Source organism: Sturnira hondurensis, unplaced genomic scaffold, assembly GCF_014824575.4.
Source record: "Sturnira hondurensis isolate 20B ecotype Veracruz unplaced genomic scaffold, ASM1482457v3 Scaffold0004998, whole genome shotgun sequence".
In the NCBI taxonomy this organism is placed as follows: Eukaryota; Metazoa; Chordata; class Mammalia; order Chiroptera; family Phyllostomidae; genus Sturnira; species Sturnira hondurensis.
Genome location: NW_028077629.1, coordinates 3,479,534 through 3,492,583, shown reverse-complemented (window position 1 = coordinate 3,492,583; position 13,050 = coordinate 3,479,534). Strand labels below are relative to the sequence as shown.

The following is a 13,050-nucleotide window of genomic DNA, read 5'->3' as shown; positions in this document are numbered from 1 at the left end:
AATTTCATTTTTTTTTGGCACATAGCTGTCCAGATCTTCCAACACCATTTGTTAAAGAAGCTACTTTTACTCCATTTTATGCCTCTGCCCTTTTTGTCGAATATTAATTGACCATAGAGACTTGGGTTTATTTCTGGGCTCTCTGTCCTGTTCCATTGGTCTATGTGCCTGTTTTTATGCCAGTACTAGGCTGTTTTGATTACAGTGGCCTTGTAATACAGTTTGGTATCAGATATTATGATCCCTTCTACTTTGCTCTTCTTTCTCAAATTTGCAGCTGCTATTCAGGGTCATTTGTGGTTCCATATAAATTTTTGAAGTGTTTATTCAATATCTGTGAAATATGCCACTGGTACTTTAATAGGTATTGCATTGACTCTGTAAAATGTTTGGGTAGAATGGATATTTTGATGATGTTAATTCTTCCAATCCATGAACATGGTATATGTTTCCAGTTGTTTGTGTCTTCTCTAATTTCTTTCTTCAGTGTTGTGTAGTTTTCTGCATATAGGTCTTTTACTTTCTTGGTTAGGTTTATTCCTAGGTATTTTATTTTTCTTTTTGCTATGTCAAATGGAATTTTTTCTTGATTTCTGCTTCTGCTGTTTCATTGTTAATATACAAAAATGCCTTTAATTTCTGCATATTGACTTTGCATCTAGCTGTTTTGCCAAATTCATTTATAGGTCAAGCAGTTTTTTTTGGAATCTATAGGATTTCTATGTACACTATCGTGTCATCTGCAAACAGTGACAGTTTTATTTTCTCCTTTCTAATTTGGATGCCTGTTATTTTCTTTTCTTGTCTGATCACTTTGGCTAAAACTTCCAATACTATATTGAATACAAGTGGTGAAAATCGACAACCTTGTCTTGTTCCTGATCTTAGTGGAAAAGCTTTTAGTTTTTGCCCATTGAGTATGATGTTGGCTGTTGGTGTCTCATATATGGCCTTTATTATGTTGAGGAATGCTCCCTCTATTCCCACTTTGCTGAGTGTTTTTTTGTCATAAATGTGTGCTGTACCTTATCAAATGCTTTTTGTGCATCTACTGATATGATCATATGATTTTTGTCTTTGCTTTTGTTTATGTGATGTATTACATTTACTGATTTGCAAATATTGGACCATCCTTGCATCTCTGGGATGAATCCCACTTGGTCATGGTGTATGATTTTTTTAATGTATTGTTGGATGCAGTTTACCAATATTTTCTTGAGGATTTTAGCATGTATGTTCATCAGCGATATTGGTCTGAAGTTTTTGTTCTTTGTTGTGCCTTTATCTGGTTTTGGGATTAGGATAATGCTGGCTTCATAAAAAACATTTGGGAGTCTTCTGTCATTTTGGATTTTTTGGAATAGTCTGTGTAGGATAGGGATTAGCTCTTCTTTAAATGCTTTGTAGAATTCTCCTGTGAAACCATCTTGTCCACGGCTTTTGTGTGTCAGGAGTGTTTCGATTACTGCTTCAATTCCATCTGTGTTATTGGTCTATTCAGGCTTTCTCCTGCTTCTTCATTGAGTTTTGGAAAATTATATTTTTCTAGAAATTTGTCCATCTCACCTACATTTTCAAATTTCTTGGCATACAGTTTTTCATAGTAATCTCTTATAATCCTTTGTATTTTTGTGGTGTCAGTTGTAATCTCTTTTCTTTCATTTCTGATTGTGTTTATTTGGGTCCTCTCTCTTCTTTTCTTGATGAGCCTGCTTAAAGGCTTGTCAATTTTGTTTATCTTTTAAAAAAACAACTCCTAGATTCATTGATCCTTAGAATTGTGCTTTTAGTCTCTTTGTCATTTAATTCTGCTCTGATCTTGGTTATTTCCTTCCTTCTACTTGCTCTGTCTTTGTTTTTGTTCCTGGAGTTCTTGTAGGCAAAAGGTTAGGTTGTTCAAAATGTTTCAATCCTCTTTAGGTGAGCTTGTATTGCTATGAATTTCCCTCTCAGGACTGCCTTCCATGTGTTCCATAAGTTTGGGGTTGTTGTGTTCATTTCATTTTTTCCAGAAATTTTTGATTTCTTCCCTAATTTTATTCTTGACCCATTCATTGCTTAATAGCATGCTATTCAATCTCCATGATTTTGAGTGTTTGGTTTTTTTTTCCCTTGGAGTTTGTTTCTAGTTTTAGTCCCTTGTGGTTGGAGTAAATGTTTGTTATGATTTCAATTTTTTTGAATTTGTTGAGGCTTGTTTTGAGTCCTATCATGTGGTCTGTCATTGAAAATTTTCCATGTGCATTTGAAAAGAGTGTGTATTTAGCTTCTTTGGGATGAAGGGCTCTCTATATATATATCAGTTAAGTCCATTTCATTTAGGGTATTGTTCAATGCCACAATATCTTTGTTGAGATTTTGTTTGGAAGACCTGTTCATTTTTGACAGTGGGGTGTTAAAATCCTCTACTATAATTGTGTTGCTGTCAATATCATTCTTGAGGTCCTCTAGGATTTTCTTTATATATTTGGGAGCTCCTATGTTGGGTGCATATATACTTTCAATATTTATGTCTTCTTGGTGGATTCTTCCCTTGTGTATTATGAAGCGACCTTCAGGGTCTCTTTTTATGGCCCCCTTTTTAAAGTCTATTTTGCCCAATATGAGTATTGCTACCCCGGCTTTTTTTTTCTGTTTGTTTGCTTAGAAAAATTTTCCAGTCCTTCACTTTTAGTCTGTGTAGGTCTTTTGTCCTGAGTCTGGGTCTCTTGTAGGCAGCATATGTAGGGGTCATTCTTTCTTATTCATTCAGTTATTCTATGTCTTTTGATTTGAGCATTTAATCCATTTACATTTAAGGATATTATTGATAAGTACTTATTCATTGCCATTTTTGTACCTGCATTCCTCTCTGGCTCTCTCTTTTCCTTCCTTTCCTTAGATCAGTCTCTTTAGTATCCCTTGCCGAGCTGATTTGGTGGAGGCATATTCTTTTAGATTTCTTTTGCCTTGGAAGCTCTTTATTTGGTCTTCTATCTTGATTGAGAGCCTTGTTGGGTAAAGTAGCCTTGTTTGCAGGCCTCTGGTTCTCATTACTTGGAATATGTCTTGCCATTCTCTTCTTGCTTGGAGTGTTTCCTTTGAGAAGTAAGCAGCTAACCTTATTGGGGCTCCCTTGTATATTACTTCCTTTTTCTCCCTTGCTGCCTTTAGGATTCTCTCTTTGTCCTGGAATTTTGCCATTTTAATGATGATGTGTCTTGAAGTAGGCCTTTTTGGGTTCCTCTTGATCAGGACTCTCTGTGTTTCCTGGATTCATGTGACTTTTTCTCTCATCAAATTAGGGAAGTTTTCTATCATTACTTTTTCAAAAAGGTTTTCTGTCCCTTGGCGTTCTTCTTCTCCTTCTGGTATGCCTATTATTCAGATATTATAACATTTCATATTGTCCTTCTTTTCTCTTAATCCCTCTTCACTCTTCCGGAGCCTTATTTCCTTTTCTTGCTCTTTCTGGGTGTTTTTTCTACTTCATCCTGCAACTAGCTGATCTGATCTTCTGCTTCATCAATCCTGCTTTTGATTCCTTCTACTGTGTTCTTCAGTTCAGAAATCGTATTCTTCATTTTCTCTTGGCCCTTGTTGATAGTTTCTATATCCTTTTTCATGTTGATAGAGTTTCCAGTGAGTTCGTTGTAGCTCCCCTGTAGTTTCTGGTAGCTCATTGTGAGCTCTTTGAACTTCCTGATAACCATTGCTTTGAATTCAATATCTGATAGTTGACTTGCCTCTATTTCATCTAGCATTCTTTCTGTGGCTTCCTCCTTTCCTTTCATTTGGGAATTGTTTCTTTGTACTCTCATTGTTTGTGAGACTCTTCTTGTTAGTTTCAGCTTCTTAAATTGATTTGTTCTGGCTCCCTGGGTTTATGGTGTGAACTTCTATGGTAGAATACCTGGGTGATTTAGTTATGTTGTTTCCTTGATCTCCCAAGCTCACTTGTCTTGGGCTGTCCTTTAAATTGACTCTGTGTTTGTCTTTGGGTTTTGATGGTTTTGAGGTCTTTCTTTTGTGGGTCCTTCCCACCAGCTGGTTAACTGAGGATCACTCTGTCCACCACCTCTTGTAATCTGTTGTGCTGGTGAGGGCAGCTTGTGTTGAAGCTAGTTCTTCCTGTGTACAAGGTTTTGAGAATTCTCTTTTGCTCTTCTTCAGGTGTTTGTACTGGGTAGTTTCTCCACTATTTAGGTGTATTTGCAGATAGATCCTTGGTTGAGTTAGTGTGGCTTCCACTCCCTCCTTCCCGTTCTTCTGTTGTTATCTGTTGGAGGTTCCTTTGTTGTTGGGTTTCCTCTTCCAGTGGGTATCCTGGTGTTCACTGCTTCCACTTACTCTTTTTTGTGATCAGTTGGAGGGGAAGGCAAAATGGTTTATGACAGCAGAAAGTATTCTATTATATATGTAGTAGCAGCCAGTAGAGAAGAGATAGGAGATCCTTTGTCTATCTATAGTGTTAACCGTAATCTTCAACCCAACTAGCCACTTTTAAGAAAGCATGGAAAGAAGATAAGACTCTTGTTGGGCATGGAAGTATTGTGAGTTGGATCTAGAAAGCAGTGAGGTTGTGGGAGGTCAGATTCTGAGGTAGGGTGAGAGTAAAGGATAGTAAATAGGCATAGTATGTGAAGAATAGAGTTTACCACTACGATAATAGAGTTCAGGAAACTGTGAAGTGGGCTAAGATCCAGGAGGGGTGATGTGAAGTGTTTACAATTGTATTGAACAGCTATTATTTACAATAATATCAGAGCAACAATCATACGACAGAATCTATGTGATCTGGATAACATAACATAGGGGGTATAGAACTTTGAATAGTGTGCTAAAGAAACACAAGTGACATGAAAGACAGTAAATTAGCAATACACTATGGAAGAGAGAACCAGGGAAACCTGTCAAATGACACAATATAAGCAAAGCAAAGAAGACTATCTAGAAAGAAGAGCAATACAAAAATACTATTAAAATAAAAGATGTAAGAATAATGAAAAAATAATAACACAAATATGCAGTAGCTTGTAGTTTCTCTGCAATAGTAAATTGAAATTTGTCTTTCTGTCTCTACTGTTGGGATGCCCACTCTTTGGGTCCATCTCTGGTTCTTTCACAGTTACAAGTTTTTTGTCTCACTTGTGGGTACTAAGAAAAAAGAAAGAAAGAAAGGCGAGAGAAAAGAGGAAGAAGAGATAAAATTGGAAAAAAGGAAGGAGGAATAAAACAAGAAAGAAGGAGGGGGAAAAGGTATTGAAAGAGAAAACAATAATAAAAAAATTACAAACCCTGCCCCCCACCTCTTGTTGGTTTCAAACTGGTTTTTCTGGTCTCACTGGCTGCAGCAGGATGAGAGGCGATTGGTGTGGCCTTTCTCCCTTCCTCATATGTGCTCAGCCAGTATTGCAAACACTTTCCAAGAGCTAGTCTGGCGCCTTTCCTGGGCACCTTACTTGGGGTATCCTGGTCTCCTTTAGAGTACTGTTTTCCAGGGGGTTATCTCTGTGGGCTAGGGTGTGGGTACATGTGTGACCTGGCCAGGCTGCATGAGTCCCGAGGGTTTGGGCATGAACCCTTCCAGTGCCATGGGGGAATGCAGGGTGTTTGGTGCAACCTTGGGATTGTTGCTCAACTGGGTGGGGAGTAAGCCCAGTGGCTGTCGCAGGAGAATCCCTCAAACAGTTTTACTTTTTGAGAAATCCCTCCTACTCAAGCCTGCTGCTCAGTACAGCACAATTTTCCAGCCAGACCAGTGACTATCATAGTCAGTGCGCATTCTTGCGGGGCTCTCCCAAGCCAGCAACCATATACTCCGCAAGTGATCACAGCCCTTGCGTGTTTGCCTCTTTCTCTTTGTCCCCTTCTCTGCAACTTCAAACAACCAGGTCTCTCCCCGTGCTACTCAAGCCCTGCTTGGCCAGGGAGGGAGAGAACAGTTGACCTGACTCTCTCCCAAGGACTCTGTGGCAGGCCCACCGCTCCCAAAGAGTGTGGTAGATCCAGCACCAGTGCCAGCGCCAGGTGTTGGGTGCCAGGCGCTGGGCCTGGGGCTTCCGCCACAGTTCCTGCACTGGTCCCTGGGACCTTATTATCCTGCAGCCTTCTCCTTACCTTCTGGTTTTTCACTGTCTGCTATAATTTTTGGTCTTTCATTTTCATATATGCTGGGGTACTGTTGGCTGTTTGCTCTGTTCCTCCGTAGATCAGCAGATTTTTCTCCCGTGTGTAGGGGGAAGTGGAATCTGCTCCCTCCTACTCCATTGCCATCTTCCAAGTTCTTATTTAATCATTTTAATAGCCCAATATGATAAGAACTATGATGATACCTAACTAATAGACTAGGAATTTGAAACTTAGAGGAATTTGTAATAACTGAAGTGCCACAGAGTAACTAATAGATCTGGCTTTAATTCTAAACAACACTGCTGATGTGAGCAGCTAAATATACAGATGCCTGTGGTTACAATGGAGCTAAACCATGACCTTGGAATACCGCTGGCCCTCACAGTATTTCCTAAGAAAATTTCAAGGACCCTCAGCTCTAGCTTATCAGAAGAAAATCAGAATTTTTCATTCCAAGTGATTGACTAGGTGCTCTTAGACTCCTTTCCCTATTGAGCATCAGTTTAGATGATTTTAAAGGAAGACAAAAGGTATAAATACACCACAACCATCATTCACCCACTTCAAGCCACAGCCCTAAGAGCATCACTATGCTCCTATTACTGTCACACTGAATCCATCAGCAAGTTTAATTTTTTAATCATCAAATATGAGGGTTATCACTGCTTACAATTGTCCTCACTAGCACCTTAGTCTGAACCATAGTAATCTTTTTTCCAGGCCATTTCAATGGCCTCCTGAATGGTATACCTGCTTTCTCCCTTAAGCCCTCCATTTAATTCTCCAAACACAGAGCGACCTTTAAAAAATATGTTTTATCATTTTTATTTCCTGCTTTAAAAAGTATAATGGGTTATCATTACAATGAGAGTAAAATTTTCAACATTTGTACATGACGTGACACCAACTTGACCTCACCTCTGTTTACCCTTTTATTCCACGCTGCTCTGAGTACCCAGGCTTTCTCTCTATTCCTCAAGGAATATAAATCTATACCTTCTTTGGGATTTTAGCATTTGACATTTTTCTTCCTGGAACATCTGCATGGTTCACTTCCTCACTTTTTTCAGTTATTGTCTCCTAGGAGAGATTTTCCTTGACTATTTTATCTAACACAACTCAGCTCCTTCCTAACCCTTGTTCTCTTCTCCTCCCTTCCTTTCTTTTTTGATAACACTTCCATGCTAGTAATTATATTTGTTCCTTCCTCCCCTGACTCTATTCTCTGCTCTCCTCTGCTGGCTGTGTGCCTCATGAGGCTGACCTTTGTAGACTGCCTCCTCCAAATTTCTCTGCCCCTTGGCTTCTGGCTAGGATGAGCAATGGAGCACTGGCAAAAGATAGAGAGAGATGATCAGGGTATTTGTTATTCCCTCTCTTTCTTTGTGTGTTGAGTCTGTTCTAGCCATGGGAGACTTCCTTTAGGGCCACAGCTTCTGACTGTGGGACTTTTCCCACAGCCCCACTTTTTATTTTCTTCTGATAACAAAATTCTCTTTGCTTTCCTTTCAGGGTTAGATTGGTTACAGCTTCCCCCTGTTGCTGGTCCCTGGGCACTTTATCATCCTCTGTGCATTTCTTCAACCCTGACCCTATTTCTGTATAAAAGTTTGTTTATTAACTCTCTTTATTTTAATTTATTTTTTAAATATATTTTATTGATTATACCATTACAGTTGTTCTATTCCCCCCTTCATTCCCCTCCACCCTGCACACCCCCTCCCCCACCATTCCCCCCTTTAGTTTATGACCACGTGTCTCATGTTCTTTAGATTCTATATTTCCCCTACTATTCTTGCCCTCCCCCTATCTATTTTTTACCTACCGTCTATGCTACTTATTCTTTAATTAAGCTCATTGCCATCTGCATCCTTCCTGAAACCTAAGTGGTTTGACCTCTCTTTCTTTTATTTGAAATTTTATATTTCTTTGCCTTTTGTCATCTAACTTTGCCACCAGAATGTAAGTTTTGTAAGGGATGATAAGCAGAGTAATGCCTCCCATCCCCACCGAGATGTACACATCCTGACCCCGTGAGTGAGTTACCTTCCTTTGACATGATGGACTATGCAGGTGTGAGTAAGGAGACAGACTCTGAGATGGGAAGATTATCCTAGATTGTCTATGTTGGCCCATTGTAATCATTCTAGGTCTTAAAATCAGAGAAACATTCCTGTCAGAGGTCAGAGAGATGAGACAGAAAGAGAGTTTGAAAGCAGGAGAGAAATTCAATTTGCCATTGCTGGCTTTGAAAAGAGAAGGAAACCACAGGCTGAAGAGTGGAGTCAGTTTGTAGAAGCTGGGAACACGGTCAGGTGGCAGCCAGCCAGGAAAGGAGACTCAGTCCCCAAACCACAAGGAGCTGGATTTTACTGGTAATCAGAAGGAGAAGAAAACAGATCCTCCCAGGACCCTACCAACTTCCTGTGTGAAATGTGTTGGACGTCTGACCTACAGAATTATAAAGTGTCTCCTGCCCATACCACTGACTCTGTGATGATATGTTAGGACAGCAACAGAAAACGAAGGTCCGGAACATTATTTGTCTGCACCGTTGTTGTGTGTACAGTGCCTACAACGGTACCTGCACATGTAAAGATGCTCAATGAATATCTGGTAAATTAATGAATTGGCTTGTTAATATGTTTTTTAAAACCCTTGTTCATCTTAACACAAAGCATATGAAAGAGTGTAATTCTTTACAATACAGATATACCTCGGATATATTGAGGGTTTGTCTCTAGACACCATAATAAGGAGGATATTGCAATAAAGCAAGTCATATTTTTTTGGTGGTGTGGGGTCTTCCTCTCAATTTTTAAAAAAGCAATACCTATAAAGCACAATAAAGTAGAGTAAATAAAACAAGGTATGTCTGTATCTATAAAACATGATGGTCCACAAGATCATCGAGAAGTAAGTGGAGATACTTTGTAAAGTATATGATTGTCTGACTACTGTGCCATATACCTGAAACTAATACAAAATAATATTGATTGTGAACCATTATGAAAAAATGTTTAAAAATACCATAAAAAAGTAAGCCTAGAAAAAGGGTTTAATGGGCTGTCATTTTATTTTTTAAATATATTTTATTGATTATGCTATTAGAGTTGTCCCATTTTTCCCCCATTTATTCCTATCCACCCTGTACCCCCCCCCACCATCATTCCCCCACCTTAGTTCATGCCCATGGGTCATAGGTGTAAGTTCTTTGGCTTCTCCATTTCCCATACTGTTCTTAACCTGTCCCTGTCTATTTTGTACCTCCCACTTATTCCCTGTAGCTTTTCCCTTAGCCTCCCCTTCCTGCTCCTCTCCATGTGATCTCCATTTCTGTATTCTGTTCCTGTTCTAGTTCTTTGCTCAGTTCACTTTTGTTTTTTCAGGTTCAGTTGCTGATGGTTGTGAGTTTGTTGTCATTTTACTGTTCATATTTTTTAACTTCTTCTTCTTAGATAAGTTCCTTTAACATTTCATATAATAAGACCTTGGTGATGATGAACTCCCCTAACTTGACCTTATCTGGGAAGCACATTATCTGGCCTTCCATTCTAAATGAAAGCTTTGCTGGATAGAGTAATCTTTGATGTAGGTCCTTGCCTTTCATGACTTTGAATACTTCCTCCCAGCCCCTTCTTGCCTGTAAGATCTCCTTTGAGAAATCAGCTGACAGTCTTATGTGAACTTCTTTGTAGGTAACTGTCTCCTTTTCTCTTGCTGCTCCTAAGATTCTCTCCTTGTTTTTAAAAGTGGGTAATGTAATTATGATGTGCCTTGGTGTGTCCCTCTTTCTGTTCAACTTCTTTGGGACTCTCTGAGCTTCCTGGAAGTCTATTACCTTTGCCAGATTGGGGAAGTTCTCCTTCATTATTTGTTTAAAGAATTTTTCAATTTCTCAGCATTCCTGTTCTCCTTTAGGCACCCCTATGATTCAGATGTCGGAACATTTAAAGTTGTCCTGTAGATTACTAAGCTTCTCATTTTTTTAAATGTTTGTTTCTTCATTCTGTTGTAGTTGAGTGTTTCTTCCTTCCTTCTGGTCCACACCAGTGATTTGAGGCCTGGTTTCCTTCTTGTCACTGTCAGTTCCCTGTACATTTTTCTTTATTTCCCTTTTCATAGCTTTTACTTTTTCCTCTATTTTTCAATCATACTTAACCATTTCCGTGAGCATCCTGATTACTAGTGTTTTGAACTGTGCTTTGATAGGTTGGCTATCCCTTCATCACTTAGTTGTAATTTTTCTGGTGCTTTGATCGATTCTCTCATTTGGGCCATAGTTTTTTGTCTTGGTACACTTATTATGTAGACAGGGGCAGAGCCTTAAGTGTTTGACAGGTCTAGACAACCCACTTGGTTGTGCTGTGGCACTGCATGTGGGGGAGGGGCCTGAGAGGGAACAATGCCACTTGCTTGCCTCCCAGTCAGCTGTCAGTCACTTCCCCTGCTACCCACAAGCAAATTGAGCCCTTCTGGTGCTGATTTCCAGGTGGGTGGGTTTGTGTATGTTCTAGGACCCTGTGGGTCTTTCCAGTGAATTCTCCTATGAGGCTGGGAGTTTCTCTTGCTGCCTCAGCCCCCACAGGTGTTTCTGGTCAGTGGTTTTGAGACAGATCACACTGGAACCCTGGGTTGTGTGATGTGCCCCACTCCCCATTTGTTCCTCCTGGTTTATTTGCACACAAATATGGGACCACCCAGTCTGCCAGCTTCTCCTCAACCACCCTGGTCCTCTAGCCACTGCCTTCCTGAGAGTCCTCTCTTCCCCAGCTGCCCCACTCTGCCCCTCCTACTGGTCTGGATGAATGTTTCTTCTTTAACTCTATGGTTGTTGGACTTCCATATGGTTTGATTTCCTGACAGTTTTTGTTATTTTTTGTTTTTAAGTGTGTTGTCCTTCTTTTGGTTGTGCAAGGAGGCAAAGTTAATCTACGTACACTTCCATCTTGGCCACAAGTCTAATGGTTTGTCAGTTTAGAATTTAAATGGTAAATCAATTTCTATTCAAGTTCAAATGAGCTTTAAGTTTTCAATATTTAAAATGCAGTGTACCTGATATCTAAAGTATGTTCTTTAAAAAATCAAGATTCATTAAACCATCTCATGTAGGTTTAGTTAGGTTTCTCTTAAATTGTCAAAATCTGTTTTTTAATTGAACTCACTTTAACAACTTTTTTCCCTGAAAATATCTAGTGATGTTGTGCCTCTATAGCACACCCCAAGCACTTCATAAAAATGAATTTAAAACTCTAAACGTGTGATTTTTTTACATGTGAAAAGATTCTTACTTACACAAACTATTCTATTATTCTTAAAATAGAGTGCATTATCAATTCAAATGTATAACCAATCAAATTAGAAGAAGGCAATTAAAAAATAGTCATCTAGACAACTATTAATTAGTTTCAAATTTAACTTTCTCTACACTATGTAGAGACAAGAGTTTGAAGCTAATGCTATATCATCAGAAGTCAAATCAGTTTTTAAAATATTCCAGGGGTGTTTTTCAAGTTTACTCTAGTCTTAGTATTCTGGATCTTCAAATATTTGAATTATCAGAAGCTCCAGGATGGTGCCAACATTAAATATAAACTCTAACCATCTCTAGAGAGAAAAGCTTTTATATTTTTCTTAATTTTTTTATTACAGTAGGTGTCAAAATGTGGTCCCTGAATCAGCAGTACCTGAGGAAGTGTTAAAAATGCAAATGATTGGACCCCCTCACAGCTCTACAGAGTCACTCTTGGGGTGGAGCCTTATAATTCACATGCCCTCAGCCCTCCAGATAATTTTTATGCAGCTAAATTCTGAGGAGTATTGCACTAGCCCCAAGAATTGGCTACATTTTATGAGTTCTCCTAATCCATTGAGCAGAACTAAACTGAAATGAAAAATTAAGAAAATAAGAACGTTGAAAATCTGAACACTAGTTTCCTGAGATATAGCTGCATATATACACAATATCTCCATTCCCACAGATATTCAATAACCAATAAGAAAACTGGGTAATGAGGTGCTCCATTTGGGGAGAATTCGTAAAGAAGAATCTCTGACCTTGCAGAGTGTTTGCACATTTCGGGTACAGTTTTGTTTTCCCTGTGATATGTGTCTATCAAGCTTATAAATTGAACAGCATACCAAACAATGTATTAGATAAAAAATAATGATTTTGTGGTCCCTGTTTAAAGATATGAACACATTTTCCTGAATACTGAACAATGAGTGCTGGCGCTTTCTCAATAGATGCTTCCCTTGTGATGCATTTGTTTGAGACATCTAAGAGTCCCCGCATCTGCAGAGAGCACACAATGGAGGGCCCATCAGGGCTCCCTCACGGAGCCCCGCTGATGCACTCATTCCCAAAGTACTTAGTAAGTGTCCACAAGGTAGTCAATCACTGCCAGACACTGAACCGGGGTATGGGTAAAGTAAGGCGATTCTCTGTCCTCCAGGATTTATAATTGAGCCAGGAATTAAAAGTAGAGGAAAGGGACCAAACATTTGTCTCACACTGTCATGTGCCCGGTGCTGCGCAGGGCAGGAGACATAAACTGTATCAGTTAATCCATGTAGCCACTCAAGGAAGTTGACATTATTCCCAGTTTATAAATAACGACACATTAGTCTAAGAGATACTGAGAATTTGTTCAAATACATCAGACAAGAAAGTGACAGAGGTGAAATTTAAAGGTCAAATCAGTTCCTGTGTTTTCCACCATCCCACTTCTCTCTCATATAAGGCATACACAGTAACTTGCAGATTTATACAGTAAGTGCCTAAATAAATGATGTATTATGTTACTTGCTAGGGGAGATTAGAAAAGGACCACTAACTGTGGGTGGTGAGGACTTCCCAGTAAATGTTCACGGAAAGAAGGAGGTGTTACGGCTTAGATATGAGAAAAAAAGATTAAAAGTTTTCCAGATGGGAGTGAC

General features: G+C 39.2%; 1 protein-coding gene across 1 annotated transcript in view; it reads left to right on the top strand.

Annotated features, from left to right (window-relative positions):
- Window positions 1-13,050, top strand: part of GRID2 (glutamate ionotropic receptor delta type subunit 2) — a 1,449,169-nt gene that overhangs the window by 842,328 nt on the left and 593,791 nt on the right. The window lies entirely within an intron of this gene.